Source organism: Myotis davidii, unplaced genomic scaffold, assembly GCF_000327345.1.
Source record: "Myotis davidii unplaced genomic scaffold, ASM32734v1 scaffold970, whole genome shotgun sequence".
NCBI lineage: Eukaryota > Metazoa > Chordata > Mammalia > Chiroptera > Vespertilionidae > Myotis > Myotis davidii.
The window spans coordinates 547,341-566,451 of record NW_006282204.1 but is presented as its reverse complement, the minus strand read 5'-3'; positions in this window follow the sequence as shown (position 1 = coordinate 566,451).

Genomic DNA, 19,111 nt, shown 5'->3' with positions numbered 1-19,111 from the left:
GCTATGGCATGTCCCCAGGGTACTTAGTAATGGGCAAAACAAGAGAAACCATTATCATAGGCCAAGACATTACCCCAGGATGACCTTTCCACCCTGAGGAGGAGCAGGGGCAGGAGGACGGCCTCACAGACTCCCCACAAGCCCGTGCACGACCCTTCCCTTAAGCACTAAGCCCTCAGGACCCTGATGGTCTGACCTGCACCATAACCTCAGGAACAAAGCCCCAGGCTGCTGACTACATGGGCAGCTGTGCTCAACCTAGAGATGACATTTAGGCCTCGGCTGTGTCTCAGCTCCTGGTCCCGAAAAGCAGCCAAACCAGATGGAGCAGAGCCATGGTGACTGCAGGACCAGCTGCAAGGACTAGACCCCTGCCCTGGTGTGGACCAAGCTGTGTGCCAGGACCCGGAAAGGACACACCAGGAAAGCTGATGAATATTCTATTGAGATCCTCCCCTGAGACCTCCCCTAAACTGTCTGCCTTTGGAAAAGAGATAAAAACCCTTAAAATGAAGGGCCCAGCGCCCTCTCTCTCTCTCTTTCTCTCTCTCATGCCCAGCCGAGTCTCTCTCGGGCACTTACCTTTACTTTCTTTCTCCTAAGCTCCAAGGACCCTTCTTTTGCCTCTGAAACTAGTTCCCTGAACCCATGCAGCCCAGTGGCTCACTTCTGCTTCTCTTTCTTTCTCTTACTATACTTCATCGTGCATTCGAGTTCTTAACTCTGAGTTCATTCTTAGCTATGAACTCAAGAACCAAAGTCTAACTAAGTGTTAATAATCCCCTTTGCCAGACCCCTCAGGGTATAATCTCCCACCAGAACATGAGACCACAGAACCCCTCACTGTCTTCTTGTTTCCTGCATACCATCTCTATGTTCTGTAAATGTTAATTGCTGTCCTATACCCACCAATGTGAAAGTATGTGTCTATTCGTTTTACTTTTTATCCAATCTCCCTTTCTTGCTGTCTCCCACCTCCCTAATCTATCACCCATGAATTCCATCAACACCCTTGTAAGGACAGAAAAAGGCCGTTCCTTTTCTTCACTGTGGCCTTTCCACAATTCATGAGCGGCACCTGATAATTAAACCCCAAGATTGTTGGCTGCCCTGATTCAAACAGTTCTGCTAGTCCAGTGGTTCTCAACCTTGGCTGCACATTAGAATCACCTGGGAATCTTTTTAAAATCCTGGTTTCTGGGCCTCATCCTCCGGAAATTCTGTTTCTTTGTTATGGGGTGGGGCCACAACATTAGTAACAAAGAAACAGAATTTCCAGAGGATGAGGCCCAGAATCAGGATGTTAAAAAGATTCCCAGGTGATTCTAATGTGCAGCCAAGGTTGAGAACCACCGCTGTCGTCAAACTGCAAGACAAAATAAGCTACTCTCAAGGCACACTCTCTCCCACCTCCCCCTCCCTGCTGTTTTAACAGCTCCCCCACCTCCTCCTCATCTCCTTCCTTCCCCTCCCCTGTGGCTAGCCTTTTTTGAACTCTTCATAACTTTTGTTCTAAGCTTGTTTTACAGGCTTGGGAAAAATACTGATAAGACACCTCCTTAGGACATCTGCTAAGAAGCAAACAAGCTAACTTTTCAAGACAACCCCCACCCCCATATCTGCTAGACTTCAACACAATCCCCTCCCTTCCTTGTTTCCTTGTTACCTAGCAACACCACGTGCTTGCTCTTTAAAAGTGGAAGCCACTCTTTCTTCCCGCCCTGTATTGACTAACAATAGGACTTTCCTCCACTGGAAAGTGAAGTAGATTTCCTCTCTGCATCTCTTCTCTTAGTTGTGGATTCTTTCACAGCTCAGTCACCAGCCAAACCCTAACTCCCCTTATGGGTTAGTGTGGTGGTACACGGGCAGGCTAAGTAGCCATCTCAGACGGTGGGTGAAGAAAAATGGAATTTATTTAAGGAAAGGCGCTGGGGGATGGGATACCCAAAGGGAAGGGCTGCACAGCCAAGGACACATGGGAGTGATGATGGCAGCCCCTAGGAGCTGGAGTTCCATCCTTCCATGCAGTTACTGGCAGGAAGCTCTTGTCTGCAGTGGGTCTGGGGGCGGAGCTGGTGGGCTTGGAATGCGGATGGACTGCAGGTGTGGGGTCCGGTGTCTTTAGGACAGTTTCCATTGCTTATATGGCCTGACTCCTCGTGTCCAGCAAGTTTTTCCTGATCTTTGCTCTCCTGTAGCAGGAAGCTTACAAATGGCCGTTAAGGATCTTATTGCGCTATAGTCTTAACACTTATATCTTCCCCTTTACTCCTATATAATAAAAGTCTAATATGCTAAGTGTCTGGTCATCTAGTTGGCCGTTCAACCAATCAAAGCGTAATGTGCTAATGATAGGCTAAGGCCGCTCAACCGCTCGCTATGACATGCACTGACCACTGGGGGCAGACAGTCGACTGGTGGACTAGTCACTATGACGTGTACTGACCATCAGGGAACAGATGCTCCAACCGGTAGGTTAGCTTGCTGTTGGGGTTGGGCCAATCAGGACCCAGACATGCCCTGGAGCCCTCCCAAATTCCCTCCCTGGCTGGCCAACCTCCCACATTCCTCCTCAGCCTCAAGCATGCACTTGGCCTGGCCTGCACCCTCTTGCAATCTGGGACCCTTGGGGGATGTCAGAGAGCCTCTTTCAGCCTGGCGGCAGAATGACCAGTTGCTATGATGTGCACTGACCACCAGGGGGCAGATGCTCAATGCAGGAGCTACCCCCTCGTGGTCAGTGCACTCCCACAGGGGGAGCACCGCTCAGCCAGAAGCCGGGCTCATGACTGGTGAGCACAGCAGGGGTGGCAGGAGCCTCTCCCATCTCTGTGGCAGTCGGACATTCCCAGACTGTGAGAGGGCACAGGCTGGGCTGAGGGGACCCCCCACTGAGTTCACAAATTAAGTGCACCAGGCCTCTAGTTATAAAATAAATGGTAAAACTGCCATTCTCTCAATCTGTTGAGATTTTGCTTCCCCACAATTGTTGTAAGTTTGACTCCATTAAATTCATAAAAATTCTCTACAGGTTTTGGTAGGGACAGAAATAGAATATTGGAAACTAATTTTAATTATAAGAAACTAGGAACCCAGCACATGAATTGAAATCACGCAGTGCTGCTTACACTCTGTCCAGCCCTGCCTCCCTCTCTGGCCCTTGAAGCAGCTGCAGCCGCTGCTGATCAGGCCCTTCCCCAGTGCAGGCGAGCAGAGGCCCCTGCTGCCCTCCGGTGTGGAGGCCCCTGCCGCCCCGCCCCCGACACTGCATGCACAACCTCCTGTCCAGTCGACCTGTTATGGTGACCCGGTTAATTAGCATATTTCTCTATTTTATATATATGTTAATCCTGCTCTGTTAACCATGATGGTTCCTGATTAGAGAAAGCACACTCTCACCTCACTGAGAGTCAGGCGCCCTGGGACGCGGGAGCTCACATTGGAATGCAGTCCATCCTCCTCCCCAGAACTGCCTGTCATTATGGAAAGATTTACCATCTCATGGCTGAAACAATCTAGTCCAGTGGGCACCTGCTCTTCACAACCCCAGTCCCTCGTACCTGTAACTTGGTCCTGGGGTTCCTGAGGCACCCACCCTCCTGTGACACCCCACTCCCCCAGCCCGCATGACTTGTAACCTGGATAGTAATTATCCAGTGCCTACTTTCCCATACTTGTAATTCATCCACACGTCATCTTTGTCCTTCTACCCGACATAAGCTGCCGGCTTATGGTGGAGGCAGAGCAGATTTTTGTGGCTGACCTGCTGCTCTCCCGTTCTGCTGGCAGGATTGGAATAAATGCTCATATGATTCAACCCTGTCTCTGCTTCATTGGCTCGAGTAATGGCAGGCAGCAGACTGCTTGATTGTCCAGTTACAGTTTGGACATTTCTTACATCCACCTAACGACACTGTTTTAAGCACTTGAAATAACAACTTTGAGATATTATAAACAAGTGTAGGTTGGATAAAGCTATGGACTAGATAATAGGTTTTTAATCAGAGACATATTTGGTAAAATAGACATGTCTGGATCCTGTCTACTAAACTAGGCTCTTTAAGGAGTGGGGTGTAAGCATGTTTAGACTCTGTAGAAGGCTCATTAATGGCCCCCAACATGTCCATATCCTTTGTCTATGGCAAAGGCACTTGCAGACATGATTAAGTTAAGGATCTTGGACAGGGAAATTATCCAGATTATCCAGGTGGCCCTAAATGTAATCACAGGTATCCCTATAAGAAGGAGACAGAGCCCTGGCAAATGTGTCCCAGTTGGGTGAGCATTGTCCCATGCACCAAAGGTCATCCAGTTTGATTCCCAGGCAGGGCACATACTCAGTTTGCAAGTTCCATCACCAGTCAGGGTGTGTACGGGAGGCAACCAATGGACGTTTCTCTCTCTCCCTCTCCCTTTCTCTCTCTCCAAAGGGAGATGGAAGAAGGGTCTCCCCGCCTCTTTTCCAGTGATAATGTGATTTATAAGACTAGAGGCCTGGTGCATGAAATTCGTGCACTGGAGGGGGTTTCCTTAGCCTGGCCTGCACCCTCTCGCATTCTAGGATCCCTGGGCGGTCGGGGGGAGGATTGGGCCTAAGCCGGCAGTTGGACATACCTCTTGCAGTCTGGGATCCCTTGCTCCTTACCGCCCACCTGCTTGCTGCTCCTTACCACTTGGCTTGCTGCATCTGCCCCCTCGTGGTCAGTGTGCATCATAGCAACTGGTCATCCTGGTCATTCTGCCATAATGGCCACTTAGGCTTTTATTATATAGACTAGAGGCCTGATGCATGAAATTCGGGCAAGAGTAGGCCTTCCTTCCCCCGGCTTCTGGCTGCCGGCACCAGCTTCTCTCTGGCATCTGGGACCTGGGCTAGCTTCCCTCTGGCCACCCACAGGTACCTGGGACCTGGGCTTCCCTCCAGCCCTGGCTTCATCCAGAAGGATGTCTGGAATGACTTCTGGAAGGACATCCAGTCTAATTAGCATATTACCCTTTTATTATTATAGATGTTCCTTTGGTCTTAGTCCTAGTTTCCAGCACAACTTCTAAACACTTACAATTTTCTAAGAGTTGAGAGCAATCAAATTTTTTGTTATGTTAATGTATTTTGAAAAGCCCTAGGTAACTTAAGGATGAGGGCTGGTTGCCAGGGGAACCAACCCTGAATAGAGGATTGGAACTCTGGTCCCACCCCCACTGAGACGAAAGGAACTTGAGGTTGAATCAATGGCCAATGGCCAGTGATTTTGGTCAATCATGCCTATGTAATGAAGCTTCCATAAAAATTCAAAAGGAGCACTCATCAGTGTGGCTCAGATGGTTGGAGTGTCATCCCTGTGTATGAAAAGGGCCACATGCCAACCTGACAAGCTCAGGGAAGGCCTGCATGACAGCCTTGCGAACTCAGAGACCTAAAGTAACCACAAGGGATTAAAACTTTAAAAATTAAAAAGCAGTTTATGGTGGGTAGTGTGGATGAAAAGGGGCCACATGCTGACCTGATAAGCTCAGGAGAGGCCTGCATGGCAGTTTTGCAGACTTGGAGACCTGAAGTAAGCACAAAGGATGGTCTGAAATTAAACCTTAACTAAAAGCAGTTATGGTGGGCAGTTAGTATCTTCACTGATAAGGTCAACCTTTACCGTAACTGAGCCTATGTGTCTTTTTGCATCTATGATAACATGTCCTTGGGATGTCTGGGTAACTTGTGACTTCCCTTTTTATGGAGCCCCTGGGGCACAACCAGGTGTGCTGGGCCCAGGACAGATGCAGCAGATTCTTTCATTTGTCATGTTAATTGTTCCTGCACCCACCTAAGTATGTGTCCATCATTTTACTTTTTATCCTATCACAGAGGTCCCCCCCCCACCGCTTCGCTTAACCCCACCTCCTTAAACCTGTCACCAATGAATTTCATGTATAAATACGGATGTAACCCTGCCATTCTCCAGAGCACTATCTCAATTTGTTGAGGTTCTGCTTCCCGGCATATGTCAACAGTTTGGCTCAAATAAACTCACAAAAATTCTTTACAGGTTTCAATGGTTTTTTACGTTAACAGTAGTCATGTCCTAGGCCTGATCTTCTCTGACAAAGGTCAATCTTGATCTTAACTGAGCATATTGTCTTTTTGCATCTCAGATAACACATCATTGGAATGTCAAAGTAATTTTCATTTTCTCCAGACCCCTCAGAGCATAGGCACTGCTCTGCGGAGACCACAAATCCCCTCATTGTTACTGAATTAATTGTTGTCTGTTAACTGCTATACCCACCTAAGTAAAAGAAGTATGTGTCTATCATTTCACTTTTTATCCAATTACAGAGGTTTCTCAGCTTTGCTTTCTCCCACCTCCCTAATTTATTGCCAATGGAGTTTGTGTAGCCCACTTATATCACTTCTTTTGATTGTCCTGTATAAAACAAGGTGAAAAACCAGCATTCTTGGGGCATTATCTTAATTTGTTGAGATCCTGCTTCCCGGCAACTATCAACAGTATGGTTCAAATAAACTCACAAAAATTCTTTACAGGTTTGACTGTTTCTCACGTTAACATTTCTTGGCATAGTTGGCAGGATTCCAAAGCTCACCCAAGACCACTCTGTGGACCTGGACCTGTGGGAAGCACGGGACTTGGTTGGAAATGCTGTAAGGAGGATTCTCTGAAAGGTCAAGAGCCTCTAGGGCACCTTGCCAAAGACAGCAGGCCGTGCCTTGACTTTTCCAAACAAGTCTGAGTCCCGGGTGTTTTACTGGAATCTTTATGTTTAGTCTTTAGACGTCCTTGCTTAAAGGACACTGAAGATGCATGTGTCTTCTCAAGGATGCTTACCCTGCTGATAGTATCTAGAGGTTAATTTTAATTCAAGCTGTTGCTACAATAAAAGCCTAAGGAGGCAGGTGAATGGGGCTCTTTGGTTTCTCAAGCCAGGCAGTCCCTTAGCCTCTCTTTCACAGAAACGTGTGCCTGAGCTATCATTCATCGGTCACTCAGGCTCTGCCAGTCAGCCCCGGCAGGTAGTGCCCTGTGTGAGGACTGAGGAACACAATGAGATGCAACAGAAACCTTGAAAACGAAGAGGAAGAAAATGAAAGTAGCTGTGCAGTAAGTCATTGGAGCTCACTGGGGATTTCCAAGTTCAAGGGGATTGTTTCTCAGCTAAGCTTTCAATGGGACAGCAGTTGTCCTCAGAACAAGAGCAATATATCACAGTGCTTAAACAGTTAGTAAAAGCAGGTGGTGCCTCTGTTACAGAAGAACAATTAAAAAGCCTGTTACAGACTGTTATAATTTATAATCCTTGGTTCCCTGATGCTCAAATGCTAGACCTTAATCTCTGGGAACAAGCGGGCAGGAATTTAAGAAGAAATCAGGCCCAGGGAAAACGAGTGTCCTTATCATCAACTGTGTGGGCTCTTGTTCAAGCGGCACTGTGCCCACTTCATATTGAAGATCAAAAGCCTACAGAGCACAGGAGGATTTACCACTGTCTGTAGAGCCTGTAATACCTCAAGCCCCGCCGCTGGAGGAAATAGTTCCCAATCCTCCGCCTCCGGTGCGGGAAGGCTCGTCACCTAGATCCTCAGTTATGAGGTCCTGTGCTGGGCAGGCCATGTTAGAAGGAGAGCTTTTAGCTTGCCCAGTTATGCAAGATCAACAAGGTAGTAGAATTCATAAGCCACTTTGCTTTAATACTTTTAAGGAAATAAGGAAGAGTATTAGAGAAATTGGGGCTAATAGTCCATTTACAAAGGGACTCCTTAATGCCTTGTCTAAAAATTATCACATGACTCCTTGGGACTGGAAAATTTTGGCCAAAACAAATCTGGACACCAGTCAATATCTATTACGGAGAGCGGAATATGATGAGACCTGGGAGCAGCAGGCTAACCAAAATAACTTAGCAGGTGCTGGTCATATTACGGCCTGATGCCGCAGGGATGGGGACCACATATTAATGAACAACAGCAGCTAGACCCGCACCCTCAATGTTCACCAAGCCTCCCTCTGCACGACGGGCTTGGGAGCGCATTCCAGAAGGTGGAGTCCAGCAAGGCCCTTTTGTTAATGTACACCAGGGTGCCCAGGAATCTTATGTGATTTTATAAATCACCTTACTCAATGCATTCACCGGCAGATCAGTCAGAGCCAGGCTGCAGATATTCTCTTGTTGCAACTGGCATATGAGAACGCTGATGTTGATTGTCAGAAGGCTATGCCGCCGGTCAGGGGAAAGGCCACCATGCTGGGGGAATTTGTCAGAGCTTGTCAGCTGGTAGGAACAGAAACCCACCGGAGTCAGATGCTGGCCATAGCCCTTCAAGCTGGGAATACGGGCAAGACAGATTCCAAATGCCATGAGTGTGGAAAAAGGGGCATTTTAAAAAGGATTACAAGATTGAAATACCAGCCTTCTGGGCTGAAAAATCTCAGCCCCCTCTGCCTGTCCCCACTGCCATACGGGCAACACCGGGCCAATCAGTGTCAGCCTGGATTTGACAGATATGGCCATTCATTATCACACTGCAGGGAAGCTCCCGGCGGGGCCAGTCCCAGGCCCCACAGCAAACTGGGACATGACTGGCCTTCCCAGGGCAGACAGAAAACCCACCATCTACTCCCTCCGAGCAGCTACGGCTGGGAGCGCAGGGTTGGGCTTACTCCAACAGAACTCATTCTCAAGGAAAGGGCGACCCTAAAAGGTCCCTATGGGAATTTGGGGGCCACTGCCACTGGCCATGGTAGGAATGATTTGGGGATGCTCTAGCCTTAACTTACAAGGGGTCACAGTAGTACCTGGAGTCATTGATAGCGATTACCAGGGAGAAATCCAGGTGCTCGTGACATGCAAGGGGTTACCTATTTTCCCTGCGCAAACTAAGATCTCACAACTGTTGTTACTACCATTTTGGGTCCCAAATGCTTTAGGAAAGGAGGGGTTGGCAGTACAAATTCCAGTCCATCTGTGGGGACGAGATCTCCTTTCCCAGTGGGGGCTAACGTCACAGACACCGTTTTAGAAAAGGCCACTGTTGTTATACCTCCCCTGCCATTTACTTGGTTAAGCCAAACCCCTTATTTGGGTAGAAGATTGGCCCTTAAAGGGAGAAAAATTACAAAAGGCCCATCTACTGGTAAAACAACAGTTAGAATTAGGTTCTAGGGCTCTAGAACCTTCTAATAGCCCCTGGAATTCTCCTATATTTTGTAATTCCCCCAAAATTTAAGAAGTGGAGGCTTTTACATGATTTAAGAGCCATTAATGCTAATACTCAACCCATGGAGCTCTCCCGCCTGGACGTCCCTCCCTGGCTCCCACAAGTATGGCCTATTATTATCATAGATTTGAAGGGTTATTTCTATACCATTTCTTTGGCTGCACAGGATCGGGAGAAATTTGCATTCACTCTCCCTTCAATTAACAATGAGGAATCTGCTTGGAGATATCACTGGAAAGTCCTCCCACAGGGAATGCTGACCAGCCCAATGATGTGTCAGCACCATGTACATCAGGCACTCTGCCCACCAGGCAGCAGTTCCCCTTCTGGAAAATTATCCATTACCTGGAGGACATCCTCCTTGCAGCCCCTGATAGGAACCTGTTACATCGTGTGGACTCTTCAGTACAAAAGGAAAGGCCCCTGAAAAGGTAGAGATAACAAAACCGTGGAAATATCTGGGGTATATCTTCACTGAAAGAACCCCAAAAGGTTATCTTTGATAATAGGGAACTAAAAACCTTAAATGATTTTCAAAAATTACCAGGGGATATAAATTGGATACGACTGGCCTTAGGCATTCCCATGGCACATTTACAAAACCTGTTTAACATATTAAAAGGGATCCAGCTTTGAATTCCCCGAGACAGCTGTCTGCTGAAGAAATAAAAGAACTCCGCTTGGTGAGAATGTTCTCAATGTACAATATTTAAATAGAATTTCTCCCCAGCATTCTCTTCAATTATTTTTCTTCCCCACCAGACACTCACCTACAGGGCTTATAGGACAACTAATACCTGAATTGAGGTTCACTGAGTGGTCATTTTTCTCCCATTCTCTCTCCAAAACTTTATCCCCTTATCTAGCTTTAATTTGCTCTTCAATCCCAGATGGGAAGCGGTGATGTGCTAAACTCACAGGTCATGATCCTGAAGTCATTCGCCTCCCACTAACCAAGACTCAATTTGAGAAGGCGCTTTCCTTGTCCACAGGTTTACAGATGCCCTCGCTGAGTGCTTAGGGTAGGTAGAGCATTCTCTCCGTGCTAAGACATTGCATTTTTTGTCACACACTGTTAGTCTATCACACTAAGATCGTACATATCCCTATCCCACAGGCACTCACTGTGTTCACTGATGGCTCAGGAAAAACTGGGAGAGCGGCCATTCACTGGCCACCTGATGGTGCCATTCAATGAGGGGGCTTCACATCAATTCGGAGAGCGGAAATTGGGGCACTGGCTTTAGTGCTAGAAACATTTCCCCCGAAACCCCTGAACATTGTTAGTGATTCTGCCTACTCTGTTTATATTTTATAAAATTTAGAAACTTCACTCATTAAGCCTACATGACAGCCATCTCTCTTAGCACAGTTCCTTAGCCTGCAGGTCCTACTAGATGTCTGGCCACATCCTCTCTTTATATCCAGTCTCACAGTTGCCTTCCTGGCCCATTAGTACAGGCCAATGAACAAGTAGACCCCTTAGTTATGACAGCTACCTTAATGGAAGCCCATCAACCCCAGGAATTATTCCAGGGGTGGGCAAACTTTTTGACTCGAGGGCCACAATGGGTTCTTAAACTGGACCGGAGGGCCGGAACAAAAGCATGGATGGAGTGCTTGTGTGAACTAATATAAATTGAAAGTAAACATCATTACATAAAAGGTACGGTCTTTTTTTTTTTTTTTAGTTTTATTCATTTCAAACGGGCCGGATCCGGCCTGCGGGCCATAGTTTGCCCATGGCTGAATTATTCCACCAAAATTGGAGACAATTACACCAGGAATTTCAGTTACTCCAGAGGATAGCTAAACACATTATTTTACAATGTCCTGATTGTCAAGTGACAGGCACCTCGCCACCCTCCATGGGAATTAATCCTGGGGACCTACAGGCCAATGACCTTTGGCAAACAGATGTCACTCACATTGCCTCTTTTGGGAAACTCCGGTATATACACGTAACTATGGGCACTTTTCCTGGTATGATCAGTGCCCATGCTCTTCCTGGCGAAGCCACATGGAATGTTATTAAACATCTCACATTTGCCTTTTAGAAATCCCAACCAAAATGAAAACTGACAATGGGCCTGCTTATAGCAGCCATGCCTTTGCCACCTTTTGCAGGACTTGGTCCATCCAGCATTCCACGGGAATCCCTTACAATCCACAGGGCAGGCCATTGTCCGGCGTGCCCATTCAACCTTAAAGAGCACTAGTAAAACAAAAAAGGGCGGATATGGGACTCAAGGACCCAGCTATGATGCTATCCAAAGCACTCTTTACCCTTAATTCTTTGAGTCTGAACGACCGCTTTCTATTCCCCGTAGAGCGTCACTTTACTTCTATAGCACCAGCTCAGAAACCAAAGGTCTTGTGGTGAGATGTGGACACTAATAACTGGAAAGGACCCAATGAATTATTAACATGGGGGAGAGGATATGCATGTGCTTCTGCCCCCACAGGGCCGCTGTGGATCCCAGCTCGTCAGATTAAACCCTATCATGGCATGGCACGGGACCAATCCTCTCCCAGAAATGAAGCATCTGGTAGGCTTGGGGATTCCATAGCCCCAAATGATGTGCCTTCACCGGACCCAGACGGCCCCCGGAATGACCTGGGGAATGATGAAGAAGCTGATGGCAGAGGCTGAGCAACTGTTGGAAGATACTCACGCTCCACGCACCCAGATAACCTTTCTCTTGCTATGACTTCCTTGATTCACCTCAACTCCTGCGCGGTATGGTTTGGCATTTTTGCCTGGCTTTGGGCACCAGCATCTGCCACCTTATATTAGGCCCACGTTATGGACCCACCTTTCTTTAGACCCCTCACTTCGAGGACCCCCATTTTCCTGTGTCTAACAACCTAACATCCTTCTTATGGGGAGTAGACTTGCCACCAATAGGCAGTCTTGAGAATGGGATGCAATGGACACCGGTCCCTCCCAATACCTCTTTTCATTCCAATCTACTACCCTTATGTGTTACCTCCTCTGTACTGTGTAAGAGCGCATAATTAGATCTGGTTACATATCATTCCTAAACATGATCAAATTAAGGCCCAGCTAGCCTTTCTCTCCGCAGGCAGTCTGGTCTGCGGCAATCTGACTAATGCTACCGTGTCTCCCGTCCTTCTGTGAAAGCAAAATAAGCGGTGGGACCCCTCTGCTGAGGCATTCTGTTGGGAAGTTTGTCGAGGAAATCACGCCCATTTGACGGTCCTAGGGGACCATCAGGTTATAGATTGGAGCCCACATGGTCATTTGCAAGCCAACCATACTGACACTCTGGTACACCATGCGTCTAATGCTAGTTACATCGATTATGCAGGCAAACCTGAGGTTTGGACTGAGGGAGAGATGAGTTCTCCACGACCTCGAGTACTAGGCTTGCCAGTTCAGGAAACTTTATGGCCATGTTTTTAGCCCTTTGAAATTGTGGCACAGTGACTACCAAAACTCCTCTGGCCACATAGTATAACTTTTACTAATAATCTTCCTGACAATAGCCTGACTTACACCACTCACCCATGTCTTTGTTATGGGCCCCCATCTACTAATCAGCCACAGTTCATCTTTTCTAGTATAGGTTGGAGAAGGAGCTTACTCTGCAATCTGTAGTACCACCCAGAATACTACCTCATTGACCATCAGCACTGTTATGGTACTTAGGAGACAAGCAGAAATCCTGATACCTGTTAATCTCGCCAGGAAATGGCAAGGCTCATCAGCGATCAAAGTCTTAGAAAGAGCACTGAGCCAATTACGGCCCAAAAGATTTTTGGGGATGCTCACTGCAGCCCTTATCTCAGCTGCTGTTATTCTTACTACCGCCAGCGTTGCCGTGGCGGCCCTTTCTGAGTCTGTGCAGATGGCCACATTTGTAGACAATACGGCCTATAATGTAACTAGAGAGTTCACTATACAACAGCACATAGGTAAGAAAATGTTAGCTAGACTACAGGCAATAGAGGCAGCCATTGAATATTTGGGGGAAAGACAGGATGCTATAGTGCTTAATTGTGATTAGGAGCATAAGTACCCCTTTAAAATGGAACAGTAGTCACCATCAGTGGATTGATGCTAAAAAGCATCTATGGGGAGTCTTTCATGATAACCTGACTGAAGAAGTAAACATGTGGCAAAGGCAAATTAAAGAGTCCTTACTTGCTATCAATGAACATGAACAACAGACTACTGCTTGGAATACGGTAAAGGAGCATTTGGAGTAGATAGACCCCACCACATAGTTTCCTAGAATCAGTTGGTACCTGATGGGACTTACCATTTCTGTCACTGTAATTCTCTTTGTTTTTCTTATGATCTACAAAATCTGAACTCAGGCAGTGAATGCGCTTCGAAGACCCCAACATTCCAAGGCAGAAAGTTCACCATCTCCCTCTGTCTTCTGCAGCCAGCAAAACGAAAAGGGGGTGAGCATGGGACTTGGTTGGAAAGTCTGTAAGGAGGATTCTCTGAAAGGTCGGGGGCCTCTAGGTGACTTTGCTGAAGGCAGCAGCCCCTGCCTTGACTTTTCCAAACCCCCGGGTGTTTACTGGAATCTTTATGTTTAGTCTTTAGACGTCCTTGCTTAGAGGACACTGCAGATGCATGTGTCTTACCCTGCTGATAGTATCTAGAGGTTAATTTTAATTCAAGCTGTTGCTACAATAAAAGACTGAGGAGGCAGGCGAATGGGGCTCTTTGGTTTCTCAAACCAGGCAGTTGCTTAGCCCTCTCTTTCACAGAAGTGCATGTCCGCACAATCATTTTCGCCGTCGCTCAGGTTCTGCTGGTCAGCCCTGGCAGGGACCCAGTGCTAGGACCCAGCAAGGGGCCCAGTGAGCCCCGCCAGCTCCCCACCATATCAGGTGAACTTGGGTGAATTGTGTCTTGGCACAGGACCTTCACTTGCTTTGGTAGAGGGTATGACTTTATGTGAGCTGTATTTTTAAGTCCTTGAGGTAGAACTAAGGTTAAGGGCTGCCAGAACCCAGGCCAAGGCGAGACTGAAGGAAAAATAAGTCACTGGTTTTTGGCTTTTCAATTGGAATTGCTTTGTGAGAGTCTGAGAAAAAAGGGGAAAAAAAATGCCTTCACTGTATAAATGAGAGCTCTGAAGATCAATTGGCACATAATCCCTCCAGCCTGAATCTCAGGTGTCCTTAGGGCCACATGCGGCTTGCAGGCCACGAGTTTGACATGCTTGTTTTAGACAGCCGGGAGAGAAACCGAGAAACATAAGACGATTGATGGCAACTCGAGGGGTGAGAGTCTCGTGGAGTCAAGCCATAAGCAGCACACTTCCACCCACTACGTAACATCCCTAGAAAATTTGCTCAGACTCTGCAGATATAAAAAAATTAAATTAAAATTTAAAAAATGGGAAATTGCATCTCTAAGGTTGGTAAACCCCAAGAATCCCAGTCCTCCATTAATACTCCAGCAAGTTATATGTACAATTCCATGGAATTTCAACTTGCAATATCCACAAAAATGGAAAAATTTAACTAAAAATGACAAAAGCTTTTCTGACAGGTGTGAGGTGGTGCCTCATTGTTGTTTTGATTTGCATCTCTCAGATGATCAGTAACTTTGAGCATTTTTTCATACATCACTTAGCCTTCTGTATGTCCACTTTGGAGAACTGTCTATTTAGTTCCTTTGTCCATTTTTTTTATTGGGTTGTTTATCTTCCTTTTATTTAGTTGTATGAGTTCCCTATAAGTTTTGGAGGTTAACCCCTTATTGGCTGTATCGTTGGCAATATGTTCTCCCATGCAGTGGGCTCTCTTGTCAGAATGGCTATCATCAACAAATCAACAAGTGATTAGTGATGGCCAGGATGTGGAGAAAAGGGAACCCTCGTACACTGCTGGTAGGAATGCAGACTGGTGCAGCCTCTGTGGGAAACAGTATGGAGTTTCCTCAAAAAATTAAAAATGGAATTCCCATTTGACCCAGTGATCCCACTTCTAGGAATATATCCCAAGAAACCAGAAACACCAATCAGAAAGGACATATGCACACCTATGTTCATAGCAGCACAATTTACAATAGCTAAGATTTAGAAATAGCCTAACTGACAATCAGCAGATGAGTGGATTTAAAAACTGTGGTACATCCATACAGTGGAATACTACACAGCTGTAAAAAAGAAAGAACTCTTACCATTTGCAATGGCATAGATGGACCTAGAGGGCATTATGCTAAGTGAAATAAGCCAGTTGGAGAAAGATAAATATCACATGATTTCCTTCATTTGTGGAATATAATGAACAACATAAACTGATGAACAAAAATAGACCCAGAGACAGAAACATCAAACAGACTGTCAAACCTCAGAAGGGATCAATCAATGAACTCATATGCATATATGCATAACCCATAGACACAGGCAATAGGGTGGTGAAGGTCTGGGGCGGGAGGTCAATGGGGGAAGGGGAACATATGTAATACTTTCAACAATAAAGATTAAAAAAAATAAAAATGATAAAAGCTTAAAATGGCCAAAGTGGGGAACTTTTAACACCTCCAAATTGATTTTTCTGTGCACTCAATTAGAAGAAGCTGGCTCTAACATTAAATTAAATGAATGCGAAGATTATCTTGATTGAAAATTAGAAGCTTTTAGGAGAGGATTGGGTAAAACACCTTCCTTACAGGAAGTTAATAAGAAAATGTGAGACTGTCTCTGAACTGAAGAAGGCTTCTGACGCAAGTAAGTGCCAAGACCCCACACCTTCCCTTCTGCAGCTCCTCCACTATACCCTTTGCTCTCTGAGCTTCCTTGTGCAGACTTGCCCCCACCTCTCTTCTTCCTTCTCCTGTATCCCCTCTACTACCATTCCCTGCTGACCCGGGGGGAAATGAGAATACAAACTCAGAGACAGATAATTCAAGAATTCTAGCAGCTCCTTTCCAGAAAAAGCCCATCTCAGGTAGAGGGGAAATAGCAATTGTATATGTTCCTTGGATGAGAACAGAATAAAGCAACCTAACTAAAGATTTCCCTGACCTTCTCAGGACCCTATGGCTTTGCAAAGGAGTTTGATTTAACTGTTAGGACATACGATACTGGCTATCCTGACCTATTCCAATTAATACACCTCGTGATTTCTGAGAGCAAGGCAACAGAATGGCAAATAAGATTCGCTGGCATACTCCCGTAGATGATGTTTTAAAACAGGGGGGCTGGGGAGGAAGGGGATGAAGGGAATTAAAGATTTTTCCTCTGAGAATGGACTGAACCAAGATCCAGCAATGTAAAAGAAAGCCTGATGAACCAGTACTTGATTTCTTTGAACGTTTTGAAAAAACTTTCAAACAATATTCAGTCTGTCGCCGGACGGTTTCAAGGATCATCAAAATGATCCCTTACTAAATTCGGTATTTTTGGAAGGACTAGATAAAGAGCTTGTAAGTTTGATTATACAACTTAAATTAAGCTGGCAGACTATCCATGCTGATGAACTGGTTATTCTGACTGATCAACTATCTAAAACTATCCAAAAGAAGGAAAAAGATAAAGTTGCTCAAATTATGAACTTACAGCTCCAACCATTAAGCAACCAAGCCAGTTCTCCTCGGAAGTCTCTTAGAAAAGGAGAGGAAGGAGTCTGTTTTTACTGTAAAAATCCAGGCAACCATAAGAAAGATTGTAGAAAACTGAAATGGGATTTAAAAAGAGAAAACAGACAGAAGCAAGCATAGGGCTGCTCTGAGGACCATGAGAGGGTATTTTCCCCTTCTCCTTACTATACTTTAGGAGAAATTGAAATTATCACAAAAGGGGAAGTTTCTAGGGCCTTGTGGATACTGGGGCTACTTTATCTATTCTTAACCCTATCCATCTAAGTTCCCTCTTCCTCAGAGTAAAGCATCTGCACAAATGATGGGGGTGTCTAACCAACCAATGACTGTTTTTAAATCAGAACCCATCCTCTTTCAACTAGGGGATGTTGCTGGGCAACATATATTTTTACTGGTCAAGTCGGCTCTAATTCACCTGATAGGGACCACCCATGATGTTCACATATACTTTTCCTGGGAGGTTGAAAAGTATTTAGAACTAAATGAGTCAGATACTGAAGCAATTGGGGAAATAAGACTTTAAAGGAACTTTCACCAGAGGAAAATAATCTTAAAATTGAACATTTGTTGCAGGACGTTCCAACACAACTTTGGGTCCTTTCTAGTACAGATATTGGCAAGATCGAGTCAGCCACTCCTATTACAATAACTATTCTTAATACTTTGCCTTTACCTAATATTCGCCAACATCCTTTAAAACCTGATACACTAGCTGGAATTAAGGCTATTATACAAGGTTACTTAAAAGGGGGACTGATAATTCCACATACCGGCCCCTGTAACTCTCCTATCCTTTCAGTAAAGAAACCAAATGGGCCGAAGCCGGTTTGGCTCAGTGGATAGAGCGTCGGCCTGCAGACTGAAAGGTCCCAGGTTCGATTCCAGCCAAGGGCATGTACCTGGGTTGCGGGCACATCCCCAGTAGGAGATGTGCAGGAGGCAGCTGATCGATGTTTCTCTCATCATCGATGTTTCTAACTCTCTATCTCTCTCCGTTCCTCTCTGTAAAAAATCAATAAAATATATTGGAAAAAAGAAAGAAACCAAATGGGAAAGGATGGAGATTTGTACAGGACCTCAGAGCTATAAATAGGATAGTTATTCCCAGGCATCCTGTGGTTCCAAATCCACATGCTTTATTATCAGCCATTCCTGTGGACTGCCAATATTGTTCAGTAATAGATTTATGTGGTGCCTTTTTCATCATTCTGGTAGAGGACAGTCAATATCTCTTTGCCTTCACCTGGGAAAATTGACAATTTATTTGGACTGTGATGCCCCAGGGATATACAGAGAGTCCCACCTATTTCTCCCAGATATTAAAAGCTGATCTAAGTGATGTTAAATTTCCTAGAGATTCCACTCTAATCTAGTATGTGGATGATTTACTTGTATGCTCTAGGTCTAGGACATTACTAGACTCTCAAGGGGACACAACTTACCTACGGCAACAGCTGGCCATAAAGGGAAATAAGGTCTCGAAGAATAAGCTTCAGTTTTGCTTACCTCAAGTAAAATACCTTGACCATCTCATATCCAAAGATGGGCTACTGATAAACCCCGAAAGACTTAGCAGAATCCTACCTTTCCCTCTTCCAAGAACAAAAAAGCAGCTTCGAGGACTCCTGGGCTTGACTGGATGTTGTAGAAAATGGGTTCCGAGCTTTTCATTGATAGCCCAGCCTCTCTGTGCTCTTTTTAAGTCGGATACACCTGGTCCAATTCCGTGGAACCCTGAAGGGAAACAAGCTGTAGGGACTCTAAAGGAAGAACCATCTAAAGCTCCTGCTCTGGGGCATCCAAACTATACACTTCCCTTCTTCCTTCTCACATAGAAAGTAAGGGCAATGCTTTAGGAGTTCTAACTCAGAAAGACAGAGGTCACCAGACACTACAGGGTATTATAGCAGCAACTAGACTCAGTGGCCAAAGGGCTCCCTCCCCGCATGAGGGCCATCTCCACTACAGCCTTGTTATGTAAACAGACAGAAGAGATAGTCATGGGCTCCCCTTTAACTATTTATGTTCCCCGTTCTGTTGAATCCTTGCTGAACTCTCATCACATTCAACACTTCTCTGTCAGTCGACTGGCTTCTCATGAAGCACTCCTGCTCTCTGCACCTACTATTACTTTAACTCGTGCAATCGCCTTAATCCTGACACTTTGTTACCCTCATCACAGGATGGAGACACCCACAATTGTGTTTTACTTGATGACCACCTTCCTGCTCCTAGGAACGATTTACAGGAAACTCCTGTGGATAATACTCACCTAATTTGGTTCACAGATG